The sequence below is a fragment of the Myotis davidii genome, unplaced genomic scaffold (assembly GCF_000327345.1).
Source record: "Myotis davidii unplaced genomic scaffold, ASM32734v1 scaffold361, whole genome shotgun sequence".
NCBI lineage: Eukaryota > Metazoa > Chordata > Mammalia > Chiroptera > Vespertilionidae > Myotis > Myotis davidii.
In genome coordinates, this window is record NW_006291011.1 from 976,012 (window position 1) to 991,079 (window position 15,068).

Here is a 15,068-nt window from a genome sequence, read left to right on the forward strand (position 1 = left end):
AAAATTAATTTTAAGTCTATTCCAGCAATACAAAGAAAAACTAGATGAGTTAACTACCTTCAAATTCTTCTCCAGAATTTGGAAAGTATAGACATATAAACACATTATTATAATAGAGCATGATAAGGGCTATTAGAAGTTATTTAGAATGCCATGGGGTTAACTGAAGGAGACACATATACAGGTGATGGTACCATAAGAGAAGCCAACCTCTGGGGAAGCAATATGATAAATTCAGTGGTACTAAAGCACAGGATGTGTGGAAGGGGGAGTAAGGTAGAGAGATAAGGCTTGACATAGATGAAAGGTTCCATTCACGAAATACATTACATTCCTTGTAGAAAGCTTGCGCCCAAGCAGGGAGGAGACACAAAAATCTGCATTTTGGAATTACTATTCAGGCAGCATGAAAGTTATAGATAGAATTCAAGTCTTTGTTCCGTAGAAACAAGTCTTTCCAGTCAAATAAAGGGGACCAATCATATAAACAGAGATGATCCTTTTTATAGAAAAAACGAAAGAGACCGTATTTCCTGGGTAAGCCATCGCACTCTTACTGACCTCTGGCTGATATTTCTTACTCACAGTTATGGAAATGAAGGCTAATTAAAATCACTTAAAAATGGAAAACATCATCAATTAAAAATCAAGAATTTTTCAAAACCTGCTTGAGGAAAACCCTGCCTGTCTGTGAATAATCACTTTATTGAACCCTCTTCAACCCTTTCTGAGTGTTCCCAACCGACAGGGTCCCAGCTGACACACACACACATTGGATTGCCACATGATCACTGTTACATGTGAGGGGGATTAGTAGTGACCTGAAAATGTCACTTGTTCATTATATGACAGACAAAAAGGGTGTCCCCAACGAGACAAAATGGGCTAAAACATTTCAGTGGTTTTTGTTTATTGTTTTGGTGTGGAAAAAAAAATCTCCCTTGAATTAGGGTTCATATGTCGTATGCTCCTAACTCAGATTGCCCTGGTTATAAATTGTTGTAAAGTGTGTATCCTGGTTACCTTGGAGATTACTTCTCTTAAGTAGAAAGTGGCAATTATGGTCTGCAGGGGCACTCAGAAATCCTATCTGTTTTTGAATCCCGGGAAGACACGCAGGTGGGAGTTTTTTAGGGATCACCAGCTGTGGCTGTTCCAATGCTACATGGTCTCACATTCCCCAACACACTGTTCCCTTGAGGAATAACTTATAATTTGTCTATTATTTTCACATCCTGGAAGACTTGTAAGCCTGGAGCTTTTGGCTTAAATATTATAGAATTAAGTGCTGATGTGAGAAAACAGGCCTATGGATAAATAGATGGCAAAATGGTATTAACTGCAACATATAATTACATAGTCTATAATCACCTCTGTGGTTGTTACAGGCCAAATAAAAGTAGGCAAATGAGGGGTGCATTAAGAATAAACTGCGTTATTCAAAGCCTTGAAACTCAGAGTGCACTCAGCAAGGAAAGAGGCCCACACGCTATTCTTTGTCAGCATCGCTAAGAATACATTCCTATGTCCTGAGAGTCAGCCTCTTATAGTAGGAAATGCTATAAATACGGTGTTTTCACAAATCTAGTGTAGTGACAACTCAACAGCTATTTTACATTTTCTTTAGTAAAGCCAAACTGACATGGTTTTTTTTTCCCTCTAATGTGATTTTAAATTCTCCTTCAAAGTTGGGATTTCAGGGCTGCCCCTGATACTGTTTTATATGACGATACCTATCTGGCAGATGACTTTAAGATGGTCTTCAGGCTCCCCTCCTCCTGATGGCTATATTCTTGTATAACATTTTGCCTTGAGTTTGGACAGGACCTGTGACATGCTTCTAACCAATAGTATCTGGCAAAGGTGACAGGATAGTCGCCTTGAGTTTGGACAGGACCTGTGACATGCTAACCAATAGTATCTGGCAAAGGTGACAGGATTTCACTCCCCTGGTTATGCTATGTTATAGAAGACTTTATCTTGCTATCAGACTGGTGCCACAGGCTCTATTTCTTCCTTGCTGGCTTTACAAAAGTATGGTGCCATGCTATGAGAGGGCTCACAGAGAGGGCCATGAGGCAATGGACTTCAGACAGCTTCTAGGAACAGAGAGAAGCCTCCAGCCAAAAGGCATAAGAAGCTGGATCCTCTTGCTCTTAACAATCACAAGGAAATGAATTCTACCAACCACCTTAGTGATGGAAGTGGGTCCAGTACCAGTCGAGCCTCCAGAAGAGAACCTAGCCCTGGCTTCCATACTGACTGCATCCTTGCAGAAGAGCCAGGTAAGGCGTGCCTCTACCCAGCCACAGGGACTGTGAGCTAATACGTTTTTGTTGTCTTAGCCACTGAGTTTGTGGCAATTTGTTACACGGCGTAGAAGGCTGATACACTTGCCCAGTATATACAGAGTGAGTCCCATGGGCCAAGTGTTATCACAGTATTTGAGATGACTACACAGGGCTATTAGGGTAGGTGATTTTTAATATTCATGGCTAAGAACATCAAACAAGGCAAGAAGCTTTCCTTTCACACAGAAATATGGGTAAACTAGTTACAATGTCAAATGATTATTCTACTTTAAGCTGGTATTAGGACAAAGCATATTTACACAATATTGAAATTTTTGTTAAGCTCCACCCATTAAAGTGCGGTATCACATATACGTGTGTTTGTCATTCTGCCATCTAGGATAAGGAATCACCATGATCTGCATGTGAGGGTTTTTCTTTGCCATTACGCCCGTAACATCAGTTAGAAGAGTAAAACTTCACAAAATTTTACAAAGCTCAGCAACACTAAAAGAAAATCTGTGACTTGCTTTTGCTATGCTCACCTTCTCTGTGCGGTTCCAATTTTAGTATATGCGCTGCTGAAGGTGCAATGTGATTTGTCTTTGCACGCACTGTCCACGGTCCTATACTGCCAAACATCTGCTGTGTCAAATACCTATTAGAGAGCTGGTCACTCTCTTAGAGAAAGTTTTCAGCAGAGTGTGTTGACTGCCTGCTTTCTTGAATGAAACAAACACAGCAAATCACACTGACAGAGGCAGAAAGAATGGGAGTTAATGTTCCCTAAGTACAAGCTGTGGCACCTGGCCACCTAACCCCTACCCTCAACCCAGCCGAATACAGCGCACCTCTGGGCACCTGGAATGTGCCAGCCGAGCGGGTGGCCGTCCGATCCCGGTTTACCTGCATCCATACAATGGCCCTAATCCCTGTGGGCTCATCAAAGATCCTCCGTGGACTCTTTGGACCGAAGCAAGATGAGCAAACGTCTATCCCAATTTCACACCCACTCCCAAGAACTCACTCTCAGAAACTGTGACTGGAATTGGGTCCCTGACGGAGACAGGAAAGAAAACCTTATCCAGAAAGGAAAATTGGATCAAACATTTATCATCTCATATCAGGTCTGGCAATGATGACTATGGATATTATTGTTTAAATTAATTAATCTTCTATTAATCTTCTTAAAAGGAGGAATTCAGATAGGACATATACTAATTTAAAAAACCCTCAATGCGTTGATATTTGAAAACTCCAGTCAGTTCTGTTTGCTTGTTTGTTTTCAACTTCTGAGGCTTTAGAGACTTCCCATCAAAATAACAAAAGAGTGGCTGAACTCTGATGTCTTATGGGGGGGAAGGGGGGACTTGTAATACTTTCAACAATAAAGAATTACTTTTTTAAAAAAAATTTACTTGTATAGCAACTTCTAGAGAGTAAAAAAATAAGAACTATTTGTGAATAAATAAATTAGAATTAAAAAAAACTCTGATGTCTTGTAAAGAGCTTCTGCAGCAATAATTAATAGATGGGGCCATGGACACTTGAATTAATCTTGGAAACCACGGTCAAGGTGATGGGGACAATAAATGTGCCATGGGGATGACCCATAGAACTGCACATCACTGTTGTGTTCCATCATTGATATTGATGATAGCGAAGAAGCAGCCACTCAGAGACAGAACTAATAATAAGAGTCTTCAAAGATGTAAGGACCCTTTCTCATTTCTATGTTTGGTAACTGTCCGTGCTTATTAGTAACCAATGATATTTTTTCCTGCCCTAAAGGGCACGAGCAACAAGCCTTCTTTTCTTCTCTTCCCTGATACATTGTAGGCAGCATTGGAACCAGTTAACTCACTATCCTGTAACAGCCCATTTGAATACTAACATTTTTTCCCAAATGTAAATATGTAGAAAGAGAGGTTAGAAAAGCCAAGTATTAATACTATTGCATGGTTAGAAGTATATGGGCATTGCAGACAGGACCAACTCTACCCTGAGCAGATTCCCAAAAATGACATAAAAATTCCGGGACCATCCTGGGGCAAAGGCACTGGGAGGGGTCCACCACGTGTTTCCCTGGTGGTGGTGATGGGGCCATCGCCAGCATTAGTGACATTACTGGGGTCAGACTAATTCCACTCCTCCTTTCCTTCACACAAGGGCATGGCATGCACTCTCGTGGTCTGAAGGTGTCATGTAGAAGCCAGGTTTCCTAGGGAACGGGAATCCTTTGTAGGTGCATCTTGTAATTTAACCAGCCAAACAATGAGATTGCACTCAGTGCTTCCTGGCCCTTGAACTCTTTTTGGCTGCTGCACGTTTGCCCCCTTGGTGCCTTCTGATCCTCATAATAAGTGCTTATTGTAGATAATGAACATTTTTCTATAGCAAGGAAACTGTAAGCTCTCTGTAAGATTCATAAGGGAACAATAAATCTCTTTGGAAATATAGAGGTAGCCATGCAAAATAAACAACTGTTTGGTTCATTGCTATTACCTCATTTCTTTCTGGAAGCATTTATTTGAGTTTCATGAGCGAAGTTGATATTGTAAATAAAACTTTCCCGTGATCCCAAGATAACACTAAGTTTTCACAATCTATGCCAATGTGCTTATGTTGCACAATTTAGATTCTTTCTTTTCTGTGAGACTCCAAATATTTCTCAATAAGAACATCCTGTTTCTAATCATGCCCTGAAAAATACCATCGAGTAGCTTACCTTTTCCCTCTGAACTTTTCTATGCTTTAAATCTAGCCTTAAAAAAGTGAAAAGGATACCTATGTGATTACTTGGAGTGAATAAGATCATAATCAACTCAAAAGAAAGCATTATACTTGTCCAGAAATGCCTCACCGGGAATACTCCAAGGAGGAAATAAGTGTGTTTATCTATTGTGATAACAATACAGCTGCCTAGCAATCAAGTTAACTTTATGTCATCTTTATCAAGCAGTATGTTTAGAGTGGAGACAATCTGAGGAAAGAGAAATCTATATTGTGGTATCAGCACAATGAAAGCGTATTTCTACAGTAAAACACAGTCAGCCTCTTGTTTATGAAGTTAAGATAATGACTACTTAAAACGCAGTGTTTAATAGGCATAGATTATTTACCATTTAAAAATGTCATAACACATAAAAGTTTAATGTCACTTAAACTTTTCTCCAAAATCACTTTTTCAACATTACTTATTCTAAAAAAATATATAAATATTTTATTGAAAAAGGGAAGAGATTTTGTTATAATCTGTGTGTACATATGGGTAAGTTTGTATGCGTGTGTGTGTGTGTGTGTGTGTGTGTGTGTGTAGGAGCTGAAAGAAAATTATTTTTTTTAAATTTTGTTCAGTAGTCTATTTAGGATAAATTGTCTAAAGAAACAGGTTTACTTTAATAAAGTTAATTACAAACAATTATTTTTTAAATTAAATAATTTACCAATCATGTAGGAGCCTCATTTTTATTTTTCCTAACAGCTTTTTTTTTCTTATAGAAATTTTTTTTTCTTATAGAAATTCAAGGCTGGTGTCTCTAAAGGAACGTTCAATGTGCATTTGGATATAATAATTACCCTCTTCCCTGACTTCAGCACGTATACTCAGATGAACCACAGATTTCACACCAACAGTAGAAAAGCAGCAACATACAGAAAAGAGGATCTTTGGGGTTTTGTTAAGGAGGAGAAGAATTCCAACAAGTAGAGAGAAATATAGGAGCTGGGACTTGTCTGCTAAGTTATCATAGAAATGCAGATGAACTGGATTTTAAAGGCACATGCAAGAGGACTTGATGCTGTCAACTGACCAAGCACGAAAGAGTGGTATATATTTTTTGAGTGCTTATGTATGCCCTCCCATAGAGATTGTCCAAGGCACCACACTGAGTTAGTGCAACTGTCTTACTACTTACTGTTCAGCTGCTCTCACCCACCCTGGGAACTAGCAATCATTTTTGCTCCCCCTCCTCTTCTCCATCAAATATTTTGTCTACACCAATGTGGATAAAATCACTGCGATTATATTTCTAGGAATATTTGTATGAAAATATTGTATCTCACAAAGGAAGGTAGCAGGACATTTTGCAATGTACATGTGCTGTGGAGGTTCAAATCCTGGCTCTACACTTGCCTGCTTGGGAGCAATTCCAGCTCCCCTCCTTTTCTAGCAGGTGATCCCAGTCATGCTGCTCATCTTTCCTGAGAATTCGCATGGAAACAGGGGCAATCAGATATTCTTTACATGACTGACATAAAATTATATTTAAGAAGTATATATAAAACCACCCAGTCCAGGGCTATTGAAATAGAGGAGAGGGCCTGAGCGTTAGCCCATTAGAGGAATGTGAGGCACCAGAAGGCAGGTAGAGATGCTTATGAGGCTGAAGGACTTTTCCTGAACTCCAGACAGAGGGCCATGAGGGTGATGACAAAGGCTTTGAAAATGGTAAGTTGATTTACCCCCAAAATACATTTTTTAAATTATAAAGTTGAATTACAAGTACAAACACCTGCAACAATCCTTGCAAATTCATTTGTGTGGCTCATGAGATTGCAGACAGGAAGCACTAGGGAGCTAGATCCCAAGTCTCCCCAGTTATGCCATTTACTAATGCAAGTTCCAAATACTTTCAGAGTGATAGCTTGTTCAAATGCCATAGCAATCTTGTGCAGAGGTAGTATTCGCCTCCTTTGAAAATGAAACCATTGAGGTCCAGGGTGATTAGGTTGGATCTTAAGGGTGGTGTTGGGATTTCACCCAGTATTTTGGATTCCGAGTGAAGGGACACTCTCTACTCTCCCACCATTGAACTCTGCTCTATAGTTATGAAAAATAATAGATGGTGGACTATTGGCGATAGCTTTTAAAATGGGGGACCATAAATTACCAAAACATTTTTCCCAAGATATGTCAGTTGTTGAGAGGAAAGAGACCTTTTCGTGATGATAAATGATCGACTCATAATAGTCACCAGAAAAACAATGAACAACAGCAACAACCATAAACATAAAGCACAGTTTCCAAGTTCTGCTACAAATGAATTTTTACTTATTCATATTTTTGTGCTAATAAAGGGAAAGTTATCTTGCTGAACTTTATCATTTATGTTTTGGAATAGAAAAAAATGTCAGTTCTCTTTCTTACTCCATTAACTGTTGGCTCCACCTTTATCAACCCAATCCATTTCATTCCAGTACTGGGTGGATCTGAATTGCCCAAACTCTCAGGTGCTGAGTCATGGCTCTACACGAGGTAGGTTTGGGGAATTAAATCAACCACTCACTGACTTATTCTACTGAGGTAAGAATAAGACTACTATAGCAATACATGTTTTGTAAAAAAATTAACTTGTAAAAGTTTACACTATGGATTCATAATCACTCTTACCATAAAAACATACTCATTTCTTTGAGCTTAAAATTGTACTCCATCTATAATGTCTCTATGTCTACCTATCATGTACAGAACATTCATGTAGGTTTTTTAAGCTTCTGAATAATCTGAAAGTGTTAAAAGTTCTTTTTTGTTACTCATGCTCCACAATAAAATTGCTAACACTTTTTTCAGAGGCTACAACCTATAGTACTAAAAAAATACTATTAAGTAACAAAACAAAGAAAATTTAAAAGATTAACAACAAAAACGTAAGCATGCTTTAAATCTTACCTGTTCTTTAGATCCCACAGCTGTTCACCACACGTCTCCCTAAATGAAGAAGAGATGTGTCACCAGTTAAAAAGTTGTAAAAATGATGCTATTAAAATACTGCTCATTTAGGTGATGCATGTTTATATTCCTCAGCTATGGAAAACGTCAAATTCCAAAGAGAAGTGAAATTAATTGTATTTTGGCATTTCCCTTCATGATGATTGTTGTAAAAAGCAACTTAAAATGTTTCTTAAATCAAAAGAAGCAAAAACGTGCTCTAATTATTCTGGGAAGAAAAATGACAGTTTAGAATATTAATTCAATATTCTTCATAATCAGAAGTATATATACACTGAAATAAGTTATATATAATCATCAAATATTAAATTTAAAAAATTCTGTTGGAAAAGTCCTTGAACATTCTTACAGTAGGGTATATTCCTTACATTGTAAGGAATGTCTTACGTCGTTAAGATTTAGTTCTTTGGTAAACACACACAGAGCCCACTCAGTTGCTTCACTAACATCACTGGGTCTCGAGCAAAATACAATCTCTCAAACCAAGATGATCATGTTAAAAAATAGAGAGACAAATCAAAACTTCAAAACTGAATGGAGGCAAAGGCTTATTAAGATTTTAATTGAAAACAGAAGTGTATTATTGATATATTTTTATGAAAGTAAAAAAGATACAAGTTCATGGAAGTGTTTCAGTGTTTCAAAAGTTTCACAAGCCATTCCAAAAACTGGACAACCATGCTGGCATTTCCCCAATGATTTGCATTAAACTTGCTCACCTGTTTGTTTTGTTTTGTTGTTGTTCTTGTTTGTTTGTTTGTTTGTTTTTGTAAGAGTGAAGAGAAAGAAATCAGTTCAGAGTAGACGCTCTATGAGTAGTTTAAGGAAGGGGAAGCATTAATACACTTCTGTAAATTTCTGGAAAATGCCACCTGATTCTGAGTGACATAAGCAGATCTGTAGTTATCTGTAGACATAGGTAGAGAAGGGTGGAGGGAGGTATCAAAAAGCCATAATACATTTTTTGAGTCGATGGATGTATTTGTTATCTTGATTGTGGTGATGGCTTTACAGGTATATACATATGTCAAAACTCATCGAGTTGTGTGCATTAACATGCACGGCATATGTCCACCACACCTTAAAGCTCTAAAAAGAAGAAATGGAAGCTTGTGAGATATATACTTATTGGAGGGCGTAACATCAATGGTTAACACATTGGAAAGGAAATGGAAGTTGTTACTGTAATCTTTGTTTTAAAAAATTCTCTGGATGTTGTGTGAAGGCCACTTGGGGAGAAGGTGCCTGGAAGTGGAGATGAAATTCTATAAGGAGCTTTGACTACCATATGGGCAGTGGGGGTAAAGGATGTTGGGTCAATGCAGGGCAGAGTTAGTCGGAATAAAGCAGAGGCTTGCTGGGGCACTGCACATGAAGGTGGGACACCGTCAGGAATCAGGGATGATGACCAGGGTTTTGGTTTGAGCAACTGGATGTACAGTGCTGCCATTTCCTGAGACAATGAAGGAAGGAAGCACTAAAATTCAAGGGGAATTAGAAGAGTTACACTTTGACAAATTATTTGTGACATGCCTGTGAGACAGCCAAATGAAAATGTTAAGTTGGTAAAGGTTTCTAAAACTAAGAGGAAAAGTTTGAGCTCCAAAAATACTGTTGAGCCTGACCAGCATGCAGATGAATGTGGGAGGCTTTCGCGAAGTGGAGGCAAATGCCATCACTGCATGGGAATAGGAACAGGAACCCGGGGTCCAGATGCCAGAGGGCTTATCTGCTTAGATAAGTACTTACCTTCTCCTGCCCCCAAATAACCAGAACGAGGGTGAGAGAGTTCTGTGACAAGAAGCGAATTATTTCTTATGCTCCTTAGAGGCTACTTTCTAAACTTGATGTTTTAAATTCTACAATCCGGATAGGAAACAAAACTACACTATTGTAGTAAAGTTACCTAATCTGCCCCCAGTTTAATCTTGACATCATCCTTAAAAGCACTTAAGTGTTTAATTATTTATATAATACATGTTTATAATTTTATAATCACCTCACCTAATGCCTATCTCCTAAATAATCTTGATATATATTTTGTTTCATGAGTACTTTTTTTAAAAAAATGCTTTTTAAAAATTATATATGTTTATTGATTTCAGAGAGGAAGGGAGAGGGAGAGATAGAAACATCAGTGATGACAGAGAATCATTGATTGGCTGCCTCCTGCATGCCCCCCCACTGGGGATCGAGCCTGCAACCCTAGGCATGTGCCCTTCATCAGAATTGAACCCAGGACCCTTCAGTCCACAGGCCCACACTCTATCCACTGAGCAAAACCAGCGGGGCTGTTTTATACATTCTTTTAAAATTCATTTAGAAGTGAAGAATAGAGCTGTGCTAAAATTTGAAAAAAAAAAAGAAAATCAAAGTAATTTGCACAACTTGACAACATGTACACGGAATGTGGAAAGTCTGTGATACGATTTGCTGAAAGTAGCTGGAAACTCTGTAGTGTGATGATCTGTAATCAACAGCTCTTACATACTCATTGTGATTAATCAGAATCAGAGCAAACAACTTTGAAGTTATAATTTATGATTATAGAAGGAGAATAAAACATAGAAATTTCAGGGCTGGTATGAATGGCATTCTTTAAAGTAAAGCTTAGGTTGAGAAAAATACATGGGAAAGCTAGTTTTGTTAGTTTGCATTCACTTTGAGCCTACCCCAGATGTTGGGGAGTAATGTAACCTTGCTGGAGTTTTGTTTCTTCATCTGTAAAATGGAAATGATACAAAGAACTTCCAAGGGTTTAAATGAGAATAAATGGGATAAAATACACAAAAATGACTTGTACAGTGCAGAGTATTAGAGACTGCAATACAATAATAATAATGAGATGACATACTTAATGATGGTACCTGATAGTGATTTTAATTTGTGTACTGTATTTCATTTCATTTAGAATTTTCCAAGTCATTAATAAGGCCTGGGAAAAAAATAATGTCAACTTTTCAGATGTTGATGAAAACAATAAATGAAAGAAACATGGAATTTTTAAAAGTTTGTACACTTTGCCCTAACCAGTTTGGCTCAGTGGATAGAGTGTCGGCCTGCAGACTGAAGGGTCCCAGTTTCGATTCTGGTCAAGGGCATGTACTTTGGTTGTGGGCACATCCCTAGTAGGGGGTGTGCAGGAGGCAGCGGATCGATGTTTCTCTCTCATCAATGTTTCTAACTCTCTATCCCTCTCCCTTCCTGTCTGTAAAAAAATCGATAAAATATATTTAAAAAAATAAAAATAAAAGTTTGTACACTTTTCTGACCGTGAATTTTGGTATACAGAACAAAAATGAAGGGTATACTACCTGCTTATGGTGCATTTCTTGGACTGAAACACAGTTCGTAATATGGTTCTTCCATCTCTCTCATTCCTGTCTTTATATTTCCTTCTCTAATTTTTAATTTACTTTTTTTCCTCTGCTCCCTGTGATATTGCTCATTTATTTATCTGCTTGTGATACAGATTAAATCATTAATCATAATTTTGTGTCATTATATTTTCCTTTTTATAAAATAATTCAGTATTTACTGTTTTTTCCCTTTGTATGACTTTATTGGGGTGACACTGGTTAGAAAAATTATACAGGCTTCAGGTGCACAATTTTACAACACATCTTCTGTACACTGCATGTCAAGTCACTGTCCATCAACATTTATCCTTCCTATACCATCTTTGACCTCCCATCATGTACCTATCTCCTGGCAATCAGCTCAATATTCACTGTTGAAAATGTTCACAATATACTAAAAAAAAAAAAAAAGTCATCCAAAATCTTATCACCAAGAGATAACTGCTTTTGACTTTTTTTTTGCTCTGTAGTCACATAGTCTCTTTTCAATGCACTAATATATTTTACAAGTTCAGTAATAGCAGCATGAATATTTTAATTTTCCATGAATATTTAAAAATGATATGAGTTGTTTTCTACAACATTTTTAGGTACTGCATAGTTATTTTAAATTTTAATTTTATAGATGAAATATGATTTGTAAGACCCATCATAAAGGTAGTCGTCAGTTACTTTTTTCTTGTATAAGCAGCTCTGTGATAAACATTCTTAAGGCTATATATTTGCATGAATCATGATTACTCCCTTAGGATGAATTTCTGGACTCAGTCAAGCCTGCATTTCAAATTACAAAAATTATAATACCTATTGCCAAATTGCACTCCAAAAGGCTATAAAATTCAACATTCCTATCAGCTATATATGAGAGTGCCTCCCTCCTCACACTGTAGCTAATAATAGATACTGTCATTTTTCAATTTTTACATTTTTGTCAGTTATATCTTTTATTGTTTTAGTATATATTTTGTTGGTTACCAGTTGGGCTGAAAAGCGCTTTATAATTTTTTAAAAATTTTATATTTGTTAGTTTCTGAAATTATCATGTATTTTGTATAGTTATCTATTAAATCACACATTTTTGGTATAATCACTTCTAATAACTTCTTATATCTTCAGGATATCAACTATAAAAATAAAGATTTGATTATGAAGACCAGTGATGACTTTAACATTTCCAGGATTAACATATGTCGAGATTCATCCTAAAACCCCAAAGAAAGTTAAATAGCTTTCTTAATTTACTGAGATGCAAAAGTGATTACAAGTAGATGAATGAATTTAAGTTCAGTTTCATGCTTATTTTTTTATTACTCCATTTTCATTCAAATTTGTACCAATGTTGCATTCAGTTTATTGTTATGTAGTCTCACAACATTTCTGGATTGTTTACATCAATATATTTTTATTCACTATTATGTCTGTTATGTTCTATTTTCTCTTTCTCTTGAAATTGTGTGAACATGATTTTCCTTTATTACCCCAAAAGAATGAACTGGTGTAACTAATTTTTTCTTTACATATTACCCTATATTGAAGGGCTTACTGGTGTAGCCAAAGTTAAGAAAGAACCACCCTGCAGTACCATCACTGTGTAAAGTTTTCCTGTGTCAGCCAGGGCCCTAATGCTTTGCCCTGGTGTTGGTGTCATTACATAGAACGGAACTTCTTTGAGATCAGCAGCTAATCACAAATGTAATAAAGGGAATTCATAAGCAGATGTATACTTCTCTAGACTTTGATTTAGGTGTAGTTATTCCATAATAAAAACTAAAGAAAATCAGGAACTCATGTATCTTCAAAGAGTGTAATCTAGCTGATGTTCATGCGCAGTTTGCAAATGCGTGTGCCATACCAATAATGAGTATTGAAATAAAATATTTTACATTAATTACTATAGTGCTTTATAGTTTCTTCACTATCTCATGTGACCCTTATCTGTCAATAAGGACGATACTATATTGGGATAAAAAATGAGCATTGTAGACATATTTACTTGCAACGTGATCTTGGGCAAGTCAACTAGTCTCTGAAAAACATCAACCTCCTTTTTGGTAAAAAGAAAATAATAAGTATTATCTTTCAGAGCTGCTGTGAGTTTTGAAAATTACAGTGGATTTTGTTTCATTTATTTATTGTTATTTTTAAAACGTTTTTATTGATTTCAGAGAGAGTAAGAGAGAGGGAGAGAGAGAGAAACATGGACGAGAGAGATGGGCTGTCTCTTGCACATCCCTACTGGAGATTGAGACTACAACCCACACATATACTAGGGAATTGAACTGGTGACTTCCCGGTGCATGGGTCAATGCTCAACCACTGAGCCACACCAGCCAGCCTGTAGTGGAGTTTAGCACTTAATACTCAACTCACTCATTCATTTATTCAATACATATTTTTGAACACCTATCATGAGTTCTAGATACTACAAATCACAGTTTGAAGAAAAACAGGTTCCTGCCCCAATACTGATTATATGATAATGGGTGATAATTAATAAATAACAAAAGTAGATAGATAGATAGACAGATAGACAAGGAAATGAATGGATAATGTCAAATAGATCTAAGTACTACAAAGAATATAAAACAAAATAATGTGGTACCATATGGGTAGTATTGGATATACTGAATAGGGAAATCAGGAAAATCTTGTTGAAAGGTGATAATATGAATTGAAACCTGAATAAAAGAAAGAATAGTCTGTCAAGAGGAAGTGGCAAAGACTTACTGTGTGAAGAGCACAGATGTGCCCACTGTGGATAGAACATAGGGAGCTAGAAAGAGCCTGATAGAGAGGGGTGGGCAAGAAGGTGTAGGCCAGATCATAGATTATGTGAAGCTGTGTTGGCATGGTAGGGATGGTAACAGGGAGCTATCATGATTATGATGACGATAAGGATCAAGTTGATTACCAATTCCTGAACCACTCCTTTTCCCTGTCTGAGCTACATCTGCTTGGACACCAACTTCTTTTTGCCAATTATGGCTTTTCTCCTTGACTGGATACTCTACTCTCTATCCTTGGCTTTGGTGCCCGCTATGCTTGGTGTTCTTCCCATTACTCTGTCAGGTTATACCTCAGCTTTTCTACACAGCCTTGATCACATGCATCTTGTCTAGCCTATTTTCTGCCCACACCTTCCAGTTTTCCAGGAAGACTCACCACATGTAACTGTCAACCAGGATAGAATTTGCTTCCCCTCTTGACATTCTTTGCCTGCATTTAAATTAATAATACCCTTAATGATAAAATATATATATATATATATATATAAACTTTATTTTTTATGTATCCCCATAAAAAAAAGCCTAGTGGCACTTTAGGATAAATTTTCTTTGCTCAAAGCTTAGTCTGGTTTCATTCATTATTTCAAATCAGTTAAACCTGAAAAGGAAATTTTCAAAATTGAGCTATTAGCTGTTAAAATGTGTTTACATTTTTGGGGACACCCTGTATTTGTGTGTGTGTGTGTGTGTGTGTGTGTGTGTGTGTATAAAACAACTTGCAAATGCAAGTTAGGCTTCATCTATTTGACAATAGATGCTACAGAGAAAACAAATCCTTACAAATGCATATGCACACGATACAAATGCTGTAATTTTGTTTGAAGTTATCTAGGTGTTCAAAATTTATTGAGTTTGAGTAGAAATGTTTTTCTAAAGTTCTCTTGTAAATATTATAAGTTTT

At 36.9% G+C, this 15,068-nt stretch overlaps 1 protein-coding gene across 31 annotated transcripts in view; it reads right to left on the reverse strand.

The window, feature by feature from the left end:
* The window catches only part of PTPRD (protein tyrosine phosphatase, receptor type D), an 833,389-nt gene that overhangs the window by 628,206 nt on the left and 190,115 nt on the right, over positions 1 to 15,068 (reverse strand). For all 31 annotated transcript variants that reach the window (XM_015564215.1, XM_015564194.1, XM_015564191.1 and 28 more), the window contains exon 2: positions 7,963 to 8,001. The gene's annotated coding sequence lies outside the window, so the exon portion shown is untranslated. The remainder of the gene's footprint in view (positions 1 to 7,962; positions 8,002 to 15,068) is intronic.